The sequence below is a fragment of the Rhipicephalus microplus genome, chromosome 4, assembly GCF_043290135.1.
Source record: "Rhipicephalus microplus isolate Deutch F79 chromosome 4, USDA_Rmic, whole genome shotgun sequence".
NCBI classification, from domain to species: domain Eukaryota; kingdom Metazoa; phylum Arthropoda; class Arachnida; order Ixodida; family Ixodidae; genus Rhipicephalus; species Rhipicephalus microplus.
The window spans coordinates 3,027,978-3,045,679 of NC_134703.1; positions in this window are offsets into that span (position 1 = coordinate 3,027,978).

Below are 17,702 nucleotides of genomic sequence, written 5' to 3' on the forward strand. Positions count from 1 at the left end.
AGCGTACCACCTGCTGTTTGACGTCAAACAGCAGGTCGTACATCATATGCATGTGGGAGGTTCGAACGTTATTCGAAGGTCACAGGTTCGGTTCCTGCTCACGGCAAGTTATCTCTTAATCCACTTTTATTCTTCACATTTGCATTAAAATTAGGTCCAATAACTTCCCCTATACTTTACTTTCAATATTGTCCGTTAGATCTCAATATTATTGTGCTAACAAGAAAAAACGTGCCCTTAAGTATACACTTGTTAGCTGAAATATATATATATATATATATATATATATATATATATATATATATATATATATATATATATATATATATATATATATATATATATATATATATATATATATATATATATATATATATATATATATATATATATATATATATATACTGTGACTTGTGCCAGCCACACTACTACGATTCTTGCTGCCGAAGACCATTCTTTTGAGCACCGACGCAACAAACCGTTAACGTAGACATTTCAGGTTTATCAGCGCTACTCCACGATAGCTTAAGGCGGGCGAACTTCCTATCGCATCTCTACACCAGGTACATCGAAATGCCTCAACGGCAGAGTAACCTTCACCAGCGACCGGAGCGCGACCACTGTGTTGCCGTCACCGGCACCTCTTACTTGATGCGAGTCATTGAGTCTCCAAATGGCCCGGAACGACTGGTGCTACGTCTGGGTGGATTGGCGAATAGGCGCAAATTTACAGCGCAGTGTTTTGAAAACTCCCATGAGCCGTGACGCAGAGACCTGACGCTTGAGTTTCTGCTATTGTAGTGTTTTTTTTTTCTTTTTTTATGAAACGATTCATACTTTTTCGAGTCAATATCGATCGCATTTAACATCGGAGTCAATATCGATACGAATTACTGACCTTTCGGCTTACGCATGCACGTGAATCATCGTCGACTATCATTATAGTGAACTATCATTATATATATATATATATATATATATATATATATATATATATATATATATATATATATACATATATATACATATATATATATATATATATATATATATATATATATATATATATATATATATATATATATATATATATATATATATATATATAGTCTAGTAGATCCTCCGTGAGCGGTCACAACGTGGTTTATTTCGACGTTTCGGCCTAGAGTCTGGCCTTCATCAGGAATTCCTGATGAAGGCCAGACTCTAGGCCGAAACGTCGAAATAAACCACGTTGTGACCGCTCACGGAGGATCTACTAGACTATATGCAACGCTACGGCCACTCAACCACTATGCCTGCCTATATATATATATATATATATATATATATATATATATATATATATATATATATATATATATATAAGAACAGCAGGGCAAGGTTTGTTTCATTATTCAAACTTTGTATTCACCTATTTATATATCTATCCATATATCGTTCTATCTATCTATTTAACATATAACCCGTATTCAAGGAGTATATGTTGACAAAACAACAATTGATTAATATGTGGGGTTTAACCTCCTAAAACCACCATTATGAGAGACGCCGGCGTAGAGGGCTCCGGAAATTTTGACCAACTTTAACGTGCAGCCAAATCTGAGCACACGGGCCTACAGCATTTTCGCCTCCATCGAAAATGCAGCTGCCGCAGCCGGGATTCGATCCCGTGGCCTGCGGGTCAGCAGCCGAGTACCTTAGCCACTAGAACACCACGGCGGGGCTACACAAAAATGAGGTGTACAATTTTTATAAAATTATTCGCACTGCAATATGAAGAACATTTCCACCCATTAACAACGACGCGTACCGAATATCTGGCTTCCTTTGTTGACATGAGTCCCTACAACTTTTATACCAGGTTGTATAATACTGTCGACGATTTGCACCGCGTTATCCTAGCAAGTTTTCTCACCACATGAAGCGGCTGCAGTACGTGCTCTTTCAGCAAAATGTTCAAATACCTTAAAACTACATCGTACATTTGTGTTCTTTTCAACACGAAAGTGTTTTGTACCGCGGTCCACCACGGCTCCACTGACGTATTTCCCTCACAGATATGACGTTGTAAAATGTATACGAACAAATTTCAAATAAAAAACAAGAAAAAGGCGCCTTACCGAGGCGTCGAACCAGCGACCTTTCATCCCTCAGCGCGCAACGTAACTCACTACACCACAAGGCGCCCATGGCCTAGTCTGTTAACGGCAAGCTATTTATATTCATCATGTCCCATTGGCCGTCCTCAGAGCTGAGCAACTTCAGCGTGATTTGGTCATCAGTAGCGCGATGGAGGAAGGGCCGAGCGTTGGGCGCACGCGCGCTCTAGAGCTCGATGCTTTGCGCGATGCGTTGGCGCCTCCACATGGCGTTGTGAAAATTCGTATAGATGTTTCCAGGCTTGGTCACTCACTCGCGCGCGTGGTTATCTCAAGATTTGGGCGCTTCGTACTTCCCGTGCTTCCACCGTAAGTTTTATTTAGAAGTTACAATGGCTAGAGTGAGCTCGAAGGTCCCTTCGCTCGCTGCCGCGGCTGCGTTTACGAAAGGAGCGTGCTGCTCGTACGCGAAGAAGTAAGGGCTGTGACGGTTGTTCGCACTCGTCCAGGTGTATACCTGTGCGCTCGTTTCGTTCTTCTTTCTTTCTGTTTGAGCAGCGTGCTTTAAGTATCGAGCTGTGACAGTTTATCTGCGCTCGTCCTGCGTGTTCTCATTTCTTGCGTGCACTTTCTGCTTGAGGTGCGCGCTGCAAGTTTCGAGCCGCCTGTCGTTCTTCGCCTGACATTGCAACTTGTTGCTTCAGCATTCATTATTTCGCCCTTGTGGCGAAACAACGCACAATAAACGCTCGACTACCTATGTAAACTCAATTTTCACTTTCTTGTTATACCGATTCCTAAAAAGAGGGAGCCACGTTTTCTTTTTTTTTTCCTTTAGTTATGCTTCCTGGTCTACGCAAGCCTCCGTTTTATTCAAACTTTTCATTCATCATTATTCTTCTAGTTATGTTCATAAAATGACAGACTTCTTCTGATATATTTCATAGCTGCCTTGTCAGCTTTTTGTTTTTCATGCATTCGTAATTCCATCTATACGCAAACTCAAATTTCTTAAGACTAGTATGATAGCAGTAACTATCACTGCTTCTTTTTTTTTTTACTGCACTTCGTTGGCACCTAGCACCACAAGAACACACTAGATGAATGTGTACATACGTGCACACCGAGTGATTAAAAAAGATGACAAAATTTGGGCACATACAAGGTGCGGCCCTGCTCTACGTGGCTAATTACCTCGTATCTAGAATACCATACTACACACACCTCCGACATTTCACAGTGAATCGACGTTTCTCCGTACTTCACTGTTCGTGCCGTCACACGCGATTCATTTCGTGCCAACTCTGCTAAAGTCTGCTCACTCATGCTCACACGTGAGCCGATGAACGCAGGGCAAGCGTTCGCTGATTCATCTGGAATAAATTTAGAAGCCATCAGTGTAAAGTACGTAGCGCACGATCTTGGAATAGTCGCTGGTCACGATTATGCCATCAGAATCAAGCCGATATGGTTTTTCATGTCTCTTCTTTGCGTGTTAGGGAGAAAAAAAGAACCAAAGCATGGGCAAATGCCAAGAGTTTGTGATTGCATTCATCAGCGTGTATGGCACTGAAGCAAGCAAGAATATGAAACGTCGTGTAGCGCAGGCGATGTGCTGGTGGCTGCAAATCCACTGCTATGGCCTTTTGGTGGCCACAGCAATCAACTTCGCAAGTACTTCCACAAAACCCTCTGGTTAAGAAGCTTCGGGGGTAATTTAGAACTTCATAACTGAACATGAAGTTGTTTGTTGCTGCGGAAAGCGCTGTTGATATCTCGATGAAACATGACCCACAGAAGATTGTTTTTAACTTCGAGAGTACGAAATCGATCATCTTATGATGGTTTGCTAGATAATAAAAATCCTCGCTAGGCTTTTCTTCCAAGTCCTGTTGAGTCATGAAAAATGGCCTAGCCTTGTGTTCTCCTGCACTGTAATAAACGTTCTATGACTTTCCGCCCACAGCTGGCGCATGTGACACGTCAGCTGTCCTCTTATATTACGTCCGGGTCCGCAAGGTTAGATTCTCTCCCAACATAAAGCCTTCAGAGCCATTCATAACAGGTGTACACTATAACACCGAAACGATTGTATACGTCACAATTCTGATCTAGTGAGTTACCACGCCCCAGAGACAGCACAAAAGCGCTCAGTCTTCATGCAGCCGCCTCTCCGACCGACAAAGCTAAGTAACCGCATAGTCCGATTTAAACCTACTGCCGCGAACGTGAATAGCATCGCCAAGCTGCTCCCTAATGAGGCCAATAAGGAAGTAGTGTAAATGAGTGTTCTCTTTTTGGGAAAATGCTCTGCGGGTAATTACGAGGGATTTCGAGGCTTAATGTAGGCCGTTTGTAGTTACGGAAAACGGGGGTTCACCTTTTGACACGACATGACCTAGAGTAAACAGTTTCTAACTTAAGACGGCCACATCAGTCATCTTAGAACCGTTCGCGAGATCATCGAAACCCCTGCGAAACGTTTTCTTGCCCAAGTGCGCTAAAATGATTGAAGATGGACTAGCCTTGTGTTCTGTCGTACCGAATCACACACTGTGCCACCTTTCAGTCACCCCCCTTTCGAGTCTACGTCTACAAGGCTAATTCGTATACCAAGATAAATCCTGGGAATCGATTCGTAAAAGGTATACACCGTCACCTCAAGGCATTCGTGAAAACTTCGATCTAATTTGTTGCCAAAAGACGGCAGGAAGCCGCGCAGTCGTTCACCCACCCGACAATGCGAAGTAACCGCACAGTCCGGTTTAAAACTGCTGCTGGGTACGTGAATAGCATCGCCAAGCTGCTCGCTAATGAGGGCACCGCTTCAACCAAAACACAGCCCGCGGGGGCCCCGGTTATCTAGGAGAGTCAGCTTCACCTAGCGGAGAGCGAAGATGGACTCCGCAGGAAGAGGAGAGAGAGCGTGCGCTCTCTGGACGTAACGAGACGGAGAAATCCCGTCGGGACGTCTGCCTCGGCTGAATCTCTCGTTTCCTCTTCTTTGTAATCAGCGCCATTGCCTCGTTCAGCCCCTCCTCCTCTTCTTGCAGTGCAGCGTTGTCGGCGTCGTGGCACCTCTGCAATATTTTAACACCCGCAGAGCAAGCGGCGATCTCAGGCAAGAACAAAGGCTCATTTTAGACCACCCTAAACTCATAGATATTTTTCTGTATGGGCTATATTATTTCGAGGGGTTTCACGTCCCAAAAAGCCCATATGCTTATGAGAAATGCCGTCGTTCTGGTCTAATGAAGTTTACGAAACCAGTATGTTTAAATTGCACCTTAATCTACTCTCAGGGTTCTCTAGTATTCCGCCTCCATCAAAATGCAGACACCGCAGCCTGGATTCAATCGTGAGCGTTAGGTCAGAAGTCGAGCAGCGTATCCACTGGGCAACCACGGCAGGTGCATAGATATGCTCGAGCTTTAGTGTGCGCAAGTCAATCAGAAGAACCAATACATGCTAAGCTGCGTCATGCCTCGCGTCCTATTAATACGATATGCTCAGACTCCCATCTACAGATCTTCGCCATTATTATGGGGCTTACATGAATTCATCTTTACACTACCGTCTACTCTCACGTACTCCATAGCAGTAACGTTCATAGGCTATTTTAATATTTATAATTCAAACGCGTGAATGACGTAGAGGGTACCTTGACCTTCTTGCCGTCAAGTCTTTCAGGGAAGTCCTTGATGAATATATTTCAAGTTGTCATTTCCTTCAGGAAAGCACTCATAGCTTGTACTCAGAGGCAACATACAAAAAGAAGCCTAGAAGAGCACCAATTACGTGATATCTAGGTACGAGGTAAGAACATCGGTAAGGTGGTCGAAATAGCTAATTCTAGCCTAACAGACACATGACTCGACTCACTCAGACCCAGATTGAGCCGTAAGCCTGAGTGAGTCCGGATGCGTAAGATTTTGAAGATTTCAAGCCCTAGTGAGTCCGGTTGATGAAAATTTTCATCAGTGTGAGTCTGAGATAGAAGGGCTCAAACAAAAAGATTTGGTGAGTCTAACATTGAGGGAACCCTAAGGGAAAAATATATTGGATAAGTGAGTCTGAGTGAATTCCACGATTTTTGCCAACTTATGATTGTCGCTACAATATACGGCATAGAGCCTCATATCCACACTACAGCAGCTCTCCCATTCTCTGGCCCAGCAGTACTGAGTTTTGAAAGCTGCGTTACATTGAAATCTCGCTGACCACCCGGTAGTGAGAGGCTACCGAAAAGTTTCTGTCTGACATTGATTGACGGCACAACCGCAAGCACGCAAATGGTAAAACTACAAGTAAGGACATTTGTAAGATCATTGCAAAAATGACCGCGTAGTAGAGGTCGTTAAGTGCGAGCACGATTTTTTGAGCGAATCTCAGAGGAAAAAAACGTGGCGGGTGATGAAATCACGTGACATCAGCAAAAATCACCCAATGAAAAATATAGCTGTGGCTTAACTCGGCTTGGCCTGAATATACGCATCCTGAGCTGCTGACGGATGGATGAACGATCCACGGCCGGACGGACGGACGCACCACGAATGAACGGACGAATGAAGTAAGCACGGATGGACAGACGGACCAACCACGGATGGACGGTCGGACGAACACACGGGCTAGCGAGCGAGCGATCTTACGCGGGTCAAACGACAGCCCACTAGTGACAGAGAGGTCACTCCAAAAACTTCCAGGAATTCTCCAGTGCGCCAGCTGTGCGCCGTGTGGCGCCACTGCTCCTCGCGCTTGCGCAAGATTGCTCACCGTAAGTCACGCGAAGCTTACGCAACAAAACACTCTGGCGAGCAGCACAAACCACATTCGCTCAGACGATTTGGCATCTTTAAAGGGCACTGCAAAACTTTTTCTCAGTAATACTAATAGCCTTGTAAAAGAAATTTATGCCCCCGGTATCGACTGCAGCAGCAAATGTAATGGTACATCACGTATGAATGAGCGAAGTTAAGAGGTTGGCAGCGTGCTTTAAACGCTTTCTCTCTTCTTTCATAACAGCGGGCGCGATGGGAGATGCGGGAAAGGTGTATGAAAGGGGAATCCGTTCATAGTTCGTCAGCGTGCGTCCCTCTTTGTTTCTTTTTTTTATTTTCCTTTCCCGAACATTCGGCTAACATATAGTGTGATCGCAAAAGCATGCGCGGACACGTAGCGGCATCCCGCGGCTTATACGCAGTAACCATGCATTTCACGATGCTCAAATGCAATCGCCGTGGACGTTGTGTCTACGGTGCGGTCATTTGGATTCAAGTTTGGATTCTAGGAGCTTGTTTTATATATATGACATCCTTTGTCGAAAGAAAAGGCAGTGATTTTTCGCTCGCTGACTGAGACTAACGATTGGCAACATTTTCTGCAAAGAGAATTGCAGGGCCCCCTTGAGACAGGACGAGTTCAGCATTTTCTCTCGATGATTATTATTGAGTGACCGAAACTGTGTAATAAGCAAAGAATAGATTTGAAACAACCATGACCCTGTTGTTTGCTTTGGTATACTAAATTTTTTCTTACCTATGAAAGCTTGTCATATAAAGCGACTGGCTGTGTGAATGAACATCTTATATTTCTGAACATCGTAATATCCGGACTTTTTCAATGTTTTCGTTGGTTTCTTTCGTGATGTCACGATGACTTTCATATCTTTTTTCTCTGTCTCAACTAGCGTACTGAGAACTCAAAGAGAAATTTCTGAAAGCGATAGTTTTACCCAAGATCTCGGAGAGTTCTAAGGGATCAAAGGGTCACCACTTTCCCATTCCTGTTCAATGACGGCGCACCCTTTTTAGAAGATGCACTTCAAAGAGGCGTCCAGCTCTCCGAAGTGCCTATCGATCGAAGCTCACCTCCGAAATCCACCCTTAATTGAGGGGCGGTTTTAGCGACAGTTGAAGGAGCATTCTACTCTCTTTTCTAGCCCCTTTGAGAAAATCTTCAGAATACTCCTTGCCAGTGAAATTGAGTAAGCTTCGACCTTTAAAACTTCCGTGAGTTCTTATATATGCAGTGAAAATACTTCAGTAAACACGCAGCTTATCTCGCAAGATAAATACAACTTTGAACTGTCGAAAGTTTAGCGAGTTGGTATAGGAATGCACCCTGGAAGGAAGAACAGCATGCGGGCGTAAGAAGGCAAAAAATAAGAAAGATAAACAACACAATCTCGTCCAAGAGTGTTCAGGCTCGTTCACACATGCGAATAGCATCGGTCGCGCGACTTAGTCGGAAAGCGACTGGTCGCCAATGTCCGCTTTGGTCGCAATGCAACTACTTTGAAACAATTGCTCACTGCTCAGTTTTTCTGTCACGTGACTGCAATCGCTAACCAATCAACCAATAACACGTACAGGAACAGGACGTCACGTTATTATGCGGGGCAATAACCAACATAGAAGACGTGGATTATGCATGGCGATGGACATAGGTCACACGCCGTGTGAAAATCACTCGCCATGTATCGGCTTTATAGAACTCATCTCTCAGGCGCCAGTTTCAGCATTCAGTGGCACCGCCGATGTTCGCCAATGTCAGCCGAACCATTAGTGTGAACCAGGACGAAAGAGAGCGAACGCAGGGTTTGTCAATATCACGACGAGCATCACCTAGAAACACTGACATTTAACCAACCTCCTTGCCTTTAACCTCGCTTTTTTTCGTAGCGTGCTAGCCCCTTGGTCAAGCTGGGAAGTCCTACCTCAAGGCACCAAGTCTGTCAGAACGAGACCCTTCAGGTAGTATGTGAGTGATCATTGGTCAGCTGCCAGCTCATGATAAGATCACGCGCTACGTTACGCCAAACAGTCTGAAAAAAAACGGCGTTCTTCACTCACCATCATGTCTACAGGTGTCGCTGACTGACACTTCCACGTTTAATTTGCATATATACCCAACAAAATAGATGTGGGGACATCCGCCGTGGTCGCTCAGTTGGTAAAGCATCGGACGTGTTATTCGAAGGTCGCAGTGTTTGGTCTCTTCCCGCTGCAAGTTATCTTTTTACCCCCTTTTCTTTCTTCAAATTTGCATTGCATTCAACTCATATAACATCCCCTTTATTTTCTTTGAAATGATTCTCTGTTAGATCTCATTATTATGGTGTCCAACAAAAAAAAATCACACCATATCCACGAATTTAATGACCATAGGTGGGGCGAAGCGTCCATCCGCCCGTGCATGCGTCCACGCGTATGATCGCGTTCGAAAATAAAGACGGTGCGCGGGCAACACCGACGAGACGCGAGCAAAGGAAGCCGAGCGCAAGCGTGCTCAAAGCACCCGCCGCTCTGCTTCGTCCGTACCCCACCAACTATGCGCCACTTATGGCGACGATCTAGAGACAGAGAGGCACTCGTTCCCCGCACACTCAGGCAAAGCGCGCGAAGCAATCAATCGGAGAATAGCGGAACTTCGGAGAGTAGCGGAAGAGTAACGCCATCAAGGAAATAAGACGAAAAATGGTCATATATTATACTGTTCGCGAGATACTGCCGGTTAGGTGTGACGTGTGACAAGATTAGACTAAGAGCAGCTTCACCCCTAAAAACGAGCCCTCAAGTATTATACATTTCGTTCCTTGATACGTGGCAAAAAGGTATTCTTCAACAGAGCCACTCTAGGTCTCAAAACTTCCTCGGAAGAAGACCCTCTGCAGGCGTAATCCTGGCGAGAGGTTTATTGTGCTTATAGTGCCGCCTATCAAAGTCAAAAGTTCGACGAAAGCTCATCTGGTCAGGCATTGCATGAGATGAAACACGGTCACTGACCAAATCTGATGAAGGGATCTGACATACAGTTTCCTTCTTTACTTAACAATACTGTGTTGCCTATGTAATTTTAAAATGATTACAAATGTACTCTCACGATGCAAGTGTCACGTCGGGTTAACATCAATTCTTTACTTAAGCGCCACCACCGAAGTTGGTCGCCGTAGCACAAGCCATGGATACCAAGTTCTTGCAAGCTGTTGGTATCATTAATCATTAAGCAACTGTAAACGACTGGTTATATATATATATATATATATGTGTGTGTGTGTGTGTGTGTGTGTGTGTGTGTGTGCAGTGTGTGTGTGTGCAGTGTGTGTGTGTGTGTGTGTGTGTGTGTGTGTGTGTGTGTGTGTGTGTGCGTGTGCGTGTGTGTGTGTGTGTGTGTGTGTGTGTGTGTGTGTGTGTGTGTGTGTGTGTGTGTGTGTGTGTGTGTGTGTGTGTGTGTGTGTGTGTGTGTGTGTGTGTGTGTGTGTGTGTGTGTGTGTGTGTTTAAAATGCGTTGCCGTTGAATGAGGGAAAGTCCAAAAGGGACGGCGAGGTGAAATGATGTGAGCCAGAGGTCTGAAAGATGAGGAAAGCGTTGATGAGGATAATAACAGCAGTGCGTCAGAGGTCGAAGTCCATTTCTTGGGCACGTCAGCCTGTCGTTCCAACCAGTGATGCAAAAAGAAGCATCGGGCAGACTGTATTCTACTGCGAACTTAGGCAAGGCACCTGTCGAAATAGTGACATGCTTATCAGAGGAAAATGAGCATGAGATAATTACTCGCGCATGCGTTGCAGCTCCCATGGTTCATGTATTAAGAGAAGATGGAACAGTGATGCTATCGTTATAACAGTCACAGAGGTTCTCCCCATCTTTGTTGGCGTAAGTACGAGTATAATCGAGAGCATCCACGCAAAATATTGATGTGCTAGGATAGCAAAAGAAGCGAATTGGAGTAGAAGCGATGTCCTGATAAAGTGCAATGCGTGTCATGTGGACATCCTAGTGGCGGAATCACGCATTACAGTTGCCAACTGAAGTAGATGCGTCCGAGATTTGTTATTCGTCAATAGTTCATAATAATGCGTGGGAAGAGTTGTGTCACTGTAGCGCATACGCAAATCGGTCACGATGTGTTGTGTTTTTGGGCATTCATTGAAGCAGTGCTGTTCATTCAAGCAAATCGTGCCACATATACACCTGTCTGATGTAGTTAAATTAAATCGATGAAGATAAGACAGTGTCTGTGACCAGCTGATGAAAGGGCTAGGCTTTTAGGAGGGAGTAAACGCTGAGGAATTTCGTACGGACTTGGGATCCACTGAAGTAATGTATTTTCAGGTTCCTCAGTCTGCTAGTGGGTGTGCCAATACGAATTCAAGATTTTATGAAACTGAGTCTGTTGACGAAATTGATATTTCGGCATAACGCACGAAGCCTGATCTCGGTCCTGATGCTGCTGCTGTGTCAGTTAGTTTGCTTCCTGAAATTCCCGTATGGCTGAGTACATGATACAGTTTTATAAGTTTACTTGTCAAGATAATACGGCTAAGAAGCAGCTTGACTTTCTCAATTTTTTTATCGTCACCACTGAGACTTGAAAGTCTCATTATAAGAGATGTATAGTCTGTGTAAATGTGAGTTCGCATGTTAAAGTTATCTGTACAGAAGAAATACAGTGCTTCTTGAAATGCAAATAGTTCCGTGGCATATGCGCTTTAAGCGTTGCGTGTCTAAAGTTTCTTGACAATTATATTTTTTTTATCTTTGGTCAAAGCAATGTATGCCGCACCCACTGCGTATGACGTGTATGAGCCGCCTGTTTACACTTGAATAAATTTCGTTTTGGAAAGAACTGCTTCTATATAGTGACAATAAAGTTTCGGTGAAACTAAAACTATATTTTTAGTGGGGTGATGAGCCCGCGGACTGCATGGATGTCCGATGTTAGCTGGTTTGAATGTTTTACACAATAATGAGTTAATGAGTTATGAGAGGGGAAGCGGGTTAGGGGTAGACAGAAGGTTGGGTGGGCAGATGAGATTAAGAAGTTTGCGGGTATAAATTGGCAGCAGCAAGCACAGGACTGGGTTAACTGGCGGAACATGGGAGAGGCCTTTGTCTTGCAGTGGACGTAGTCAGGCTGATGATGATGATGAGTTATGTCCCAGAGTATGAATAGGGAAAGTTCTGCAGATAGTCTGTCCAACTCGTAATGGAGCTGCATGAGCGAGAATTCGCAGGATCGACATATACGTGTGGTGTAAAGTGCACCTGTGAGGGAAATTAATATGGTTTGCTGAACCGATATAACCAGGGCCCTAATCAATTGCGATGAGAGCATGGGCCTTCCCACCGGAGATGCATATGTGAGAGATGACAGGATAACTTGCAATGGCGGTAGAGTCGTCTAATGAATGTACTATCAGCGTCAAATTAAACCCGAACAGCGCCAAGCCTTTGCGATAGTGTAGTGCATGCCGTCCAGTTATCAGCATTGACAGGCGCGCGCATTCTGTTCAGGAGCTTTCCGCATATATGCGTGCCTCTCCGTAGTGATAAGTGGACGACGTGCACTGCACCATCGCGAAGGCTTGCCGTTGTTCGAGTTTCATTTGACGTCGATGGCACTGTTCAGCGAATGGTGCGATTTCAGAGACGTGAGAAGGCGAGATGTGGACACTTCAGCTTTTCATTTTATGTAATCCATGAGCGCATGAAAATTTAGCGGGCTCGAATAACAGGCCTAAAGCCTTAATTTATTGTATTTGAGGAAAACGCCATCCATTCGTAAAGATGAGCGGCGTTTTGATGTGCCAATGTCCCCGTTGTTCAAGAACACGAAGAAGGAAGTCTCTGCGCATACCGTGAAGTTTTGTCCTCGTGCCCATTTGGATACTAAAGTCAGCACAATGCTCAGCCTTGGCCCCGCCGTGGTGGTCCAGTGGCTGAGGTACTCGGCTGCTGACCCGCGGGTCGCGGGTTCAAATCGCGCCTGCGGCGGCTGCATTTTCGATGGAGGCGGAAATGTTGTAGGCCCGTGTGCTCAGATTTGGGTGCACGTTAAAGAACCCAAGGTGGTCGAAATTTCCGGAGCCCTCCACTACGACATCTCTCATAATCATATCGTGGTTTTGGGACGTTAACCCCACATATCAATCAATCAATCAATCACATGCTCAGCCTTTGCGTGTAGCGGGAGTCTGGACGTATCTGTGATGACAAAGATGGTATCTGCCGCATATGCTCGTACGTGTAGGCAGAGTGGCGTGGGGAGATCGAGAAAGCTGTGTATTATGATGTTCCACAGTAGCGGGTTAATATGGGATCCCTGAGGGTCATCTATGGTTGGGTGCTGTCTCTAATGCGACTTGTTAAGACAGATGCTTGGGCTAGTTGGTAATTGGGAATCAACATATCTGCACAGCGCAAGACTACAAGTAGTTACGACGTAATTCTCTTCTTCTGTAGTTACGTCGTAGCTACTCGTAGTCTTGCGCTGTGCAAATATGTTGTCTTATGCGACGTTCGTTCAAAAACGTATAGTGCGATTTAACCTTCATTTCATAATTAAATTCCCGCATAGCTTGTAAATGGGGCAGTGCGCATGTAACAATATTGCACGAAATTCAAATGACAATGCCTAGAAATCATTATTAGTAAACATTTTATAAACGTACAGGCGTCATAGTATGAAAATAAGCACAGCTGTACGCATTATCTCTAATTGTGCGCAGCATTTAATTACCTGGCTCATTATAGCTTGGCTTCGCACAGGTTCACCCAGACACACATCTGACGCGCATAATGCCCATCAGATGTCTCTAGAACGGTACGTGTTTGACATTGATGGCGCTTAATGACATTAAGCTAGATATGAAAGAAAAATAAAACACGTTATCGAAGGAAAATCTATTGAAACTAAACATTAAACTGTGAAATAATGCCACCTACTTCTAATATCAAGCGAATTATCCGTGCTTTTCGGTGCGCGCGCGCCATCTCGTGATCGCTGCCAGTACATTGCGTTCCTGGATCGCAGAACCCCAAACAGCGTGGCGCTGCACGGGACGCAAGATTAGACGCAAGATCAGCTGTTGTGCAGTCCGCTTTTCGTTCGTTGCATGTGACGAGTACTTCTATCTCTTCACGACATTACACGATTACAGTAAAAAAACTAATAATAAAGAAAATCCCCCGTTAAAGTAACAGTGAATGACTTCCGCACTCAATTAAGTCTGCAATTTAGCGGATTGTAACGATGGCATTTAATTCGCTCTAAATACACAACATTGCTGCTAGAAGATATAATTTACGGCTTGACTAAACAGCACAACTGCGCACGCTTGACCTTTCAGTTCACACCGATCGACGAAATCACACATGGTTTGTGCATCAATCTCATTTTGCATTACACAAAAAAATAGCATCTACTGTTCATGTTCTTGCTTTTCTTCGGCGCCTAATATTCCTTTTAATTTCTTTTTACCAGCTGGTTCCTTCGTCCCGTCTTTCTTCTCGCTTGTCGGTCTCTCCTTATCAAGGTTATTTTTATCTTTTCCGAGGGCTGTTACGGTGCCTTTGTGTTTTTCGCCGCTTTTCTCATCACTTTTCACATCATGCTGCGTCCCAGCCACTGTAGCAGTGTCGCTGGCGTTCCCGGTGGCCGCTTTGTTCTTAGGCGGCTTTTTGCCGCTGACGATGCTACTATCAGAATCAGACGACGAGCTCTTATCTCCTTTTAAGGACGGGTCGTCGGACGTTGATTCCACCTCCGACCCGTCGTAGGTGTAGTTTACCATCTTCAGAAAGTAACGTGATGCGTAGTGCGACATCACAGACATCGCACCCAAGAGTCCCAGGCACAAGTACATGGCTAACCACCAGCCGTTGTGATTCTTGAGAGTGAGCTCGCAAAAGGAACGAAAGGCGCTATCGTAAACGTTAAATAGCTGCATGCATTGCACGTTGTCGGAGTCTACCTGCGGCAGTTCCACCTTAACTTGCTCCTTCAGACTGTTGGCCCACAGCAGTGAAATCTGCTGTGCGGTGTCGGCCAACCAGGACTTGAGCTGTTCGTAGTACGCTGCATTCATGCCTGTGGGTCCTTTCGGCGGGAGCACGTCTTCAACCGACACCTTCACATTGGCGAGTGCCGTGGCAAACGCCATGCTTTCATTGTGCACTGCCTCAACCTTTTTCTTCAGCGTCGTCGGTAGCATGTCGATGGTTTTTTTGTCATAGTCGCAGTTGAGAAACCAGTGGCCCGGGATGAGGTCTGCGAAGTACTTTCCCCTCGTCTGGCGGTTCCACGCTATGTCCCACACGGAATCCAGCACTGAGGCAGACAGCGTGTCCGGCATCTGGGAGCTCACCAGGTCTCTGTAAGGCTCGCAGATGTAGCCGTCAGCCAGGATGCCGATTACCATAATTAGCATGGTAAATAGCACGACGAAAAATCCAAACCCCGAGTTCAGGCCGATGCCCATGAGAAGCGCATCACCGGACCGCTCAGATATCTCACTCCTCTTGGTAGGCGCTATGGTGTCGTCGTGTATGGACACACCAACCATAAATGAAACAGAGAAGAACAGCAGAAGTATCCCGCACACGAGGACCGATGCAGAGCCGTAGACGAGGAAGCGAGTGCCAAAGAACGCCGTTAGGCTCTGTTGACTTTGGTCATTCAAGCGAGAAAGGAATAACTTCAGAGACTTGAGGAATGTGTTGAGGTCGTCATTGATGTTCTTGGCCGTGCGTGTGACGACATTTAGTGCCCTAGGAACACCAGCGAGAGCAAGCATGATCTCGGTATTGTATTTCTGGACAAAGTTCGTCGCTATGAATTTCGTAATGTTCTTCTGTAGGGCTGTCTTCAAGGCGTCCACAGCGCTCAACATGCTGGAAACACGGGAATGCTTCTGCGCAAGCTCAGCGAGAAGGTGAAGCTTTTGCGCTGAATTTATGGGCATGTAGCTTGTCGAGCTTTCAACTTGAGGCAGAAAGAACTCGTAGACGAGATCGACCAATTTACTCGGTTCGGTAGCATTCTGAATGCGGCGCAACAGTTTCGCCTGAGTGTCGGTCAGGTTTTGCAATTCTTGGCCTACGTCACGCGCGTACGTTGCCACGCTTCGAAGGTCTCCGAACAAGCCCGTCCTCTGTCCCGTCACCAGTGGAGCCTGCAGAAACACTGTCACCACAGTGATCACCAGCGTCAAGACTACGACGGCAATGCAAATGACGAAGGCGATGGTCAGTGCCTGAAGGACGAACTTGTAGCCCTCGTTGATGTCTTGCGTGCGGTCGCCGCCCATCATGTCACGGCTACGCGCCCAGAAGTACAGCGGTGCGCCGGCGGCCAGCGCTACCATGTAACAGATGCTTAAAAGGGTGAAGAAAAACACGCTTGGTTGCTGCGCCCAGAACTTGTCCATCAGGTCGATGAAGTCGACATTCAGCGCGTTCTCGGAAACCATGGCGTAGATGATGTCGGCGTTTTTCGGCTTCGCGATCAGGAAGCTGACCAGCAGGCGGCTAATATCGTACCACCCGGCCAAAATGACGGACGGCGTTGCGTCCACGTCCTGCGCATCGTAATCATACTGGGCTGAGGCGCAGTCACTAGCGAGGCCAATAAAAAGCAGCAGCGTCCCACACGCGATCCATAAGCGCTTGAAGTAAAACGGTAAAGCGTCTGGCATAGCTCACCGGTGCTGCTGTTCTACGGCCTGCAAATCGTAGTCCCCGTTTATCACCGAGTGCCAAATACAAGCACACCAACGCCTTCCATTCGTTTCTTCTTCTTCATCAGCACATCGATGTTGCTCTTGCCGATAATTATTACTCAATAACTTCATTAATTTATTTCTTGTATTTTACTCTAATAGTTTTCATTACTTTTATTTTACTGTTATTCTGTAACAATCTATAAAATACTGTTAGCAATACACTAACATTTTTGTTTACAAAAAATACCTCTACAGGCCTCCCCATTCTCATTTTTATTTTTATTTTCTGAAGTCCCACTGCATCACGATTCACGGCCGATCTCCCGTGGTCGGTTGAGCTACTCCTCTAGGATCCGACCAACCAACCTTGCCGATGCAGAGAAACTGCGCAAATCGCTTCAATAACACTGTTGATGCAGAAGAAAACAGTGAACTCGTTTTGTGGTGTATTGCATTTTGTGAAGGAGGTAAACTGTATCTGTATAAATTTAAAGACTTCGAAGATATTTCGCTTGTGATAAAGGATAGTGTGTATTCTAACAGTTAAATGTTTTTTTTTCTCACCAGATGATGCTGTCGAATTCCATAAGTCAATTTCCCTTACAAAGAGGTAGCCTCAAGGTATCCCCGTTGTGCTATTCTTCAAATCGAAACAACACAGCTTTTCTTTTAACAGCCAGAAGGTATTAGTTGACGCACCATTGTCGTTACGCAGCAGGTTGAAAAGAATGCGCTGATTCGGAGAAGAGGGAAACTGTTGCAAAGAGGCGACCAATTAGAGTGCGCGCTGGAAGCGAGGAGGAAAGGCGTGGTGCAGACGATGCGACCCGAATATTTGTATTGATTTACTATTATCAATGCAGTTGTTAGGCTTGTCATCTTTCTTACAATACACAACGCAGTAACTTTTGTTTCAACTTTTTTTGCATCAATGTTTATTTTCCTCACTCTAATTTCGAACTTATCTACCGTTAAATTTACGGATGATTCCTCAATATGGATTGCGCCAAGATGCTGATGAACCAACCAACCAACTTAATGGCTTTGATTGCCACCCCTCCCTCTCTCCCTCTCTTATTGCGTTTGAACGAAAATA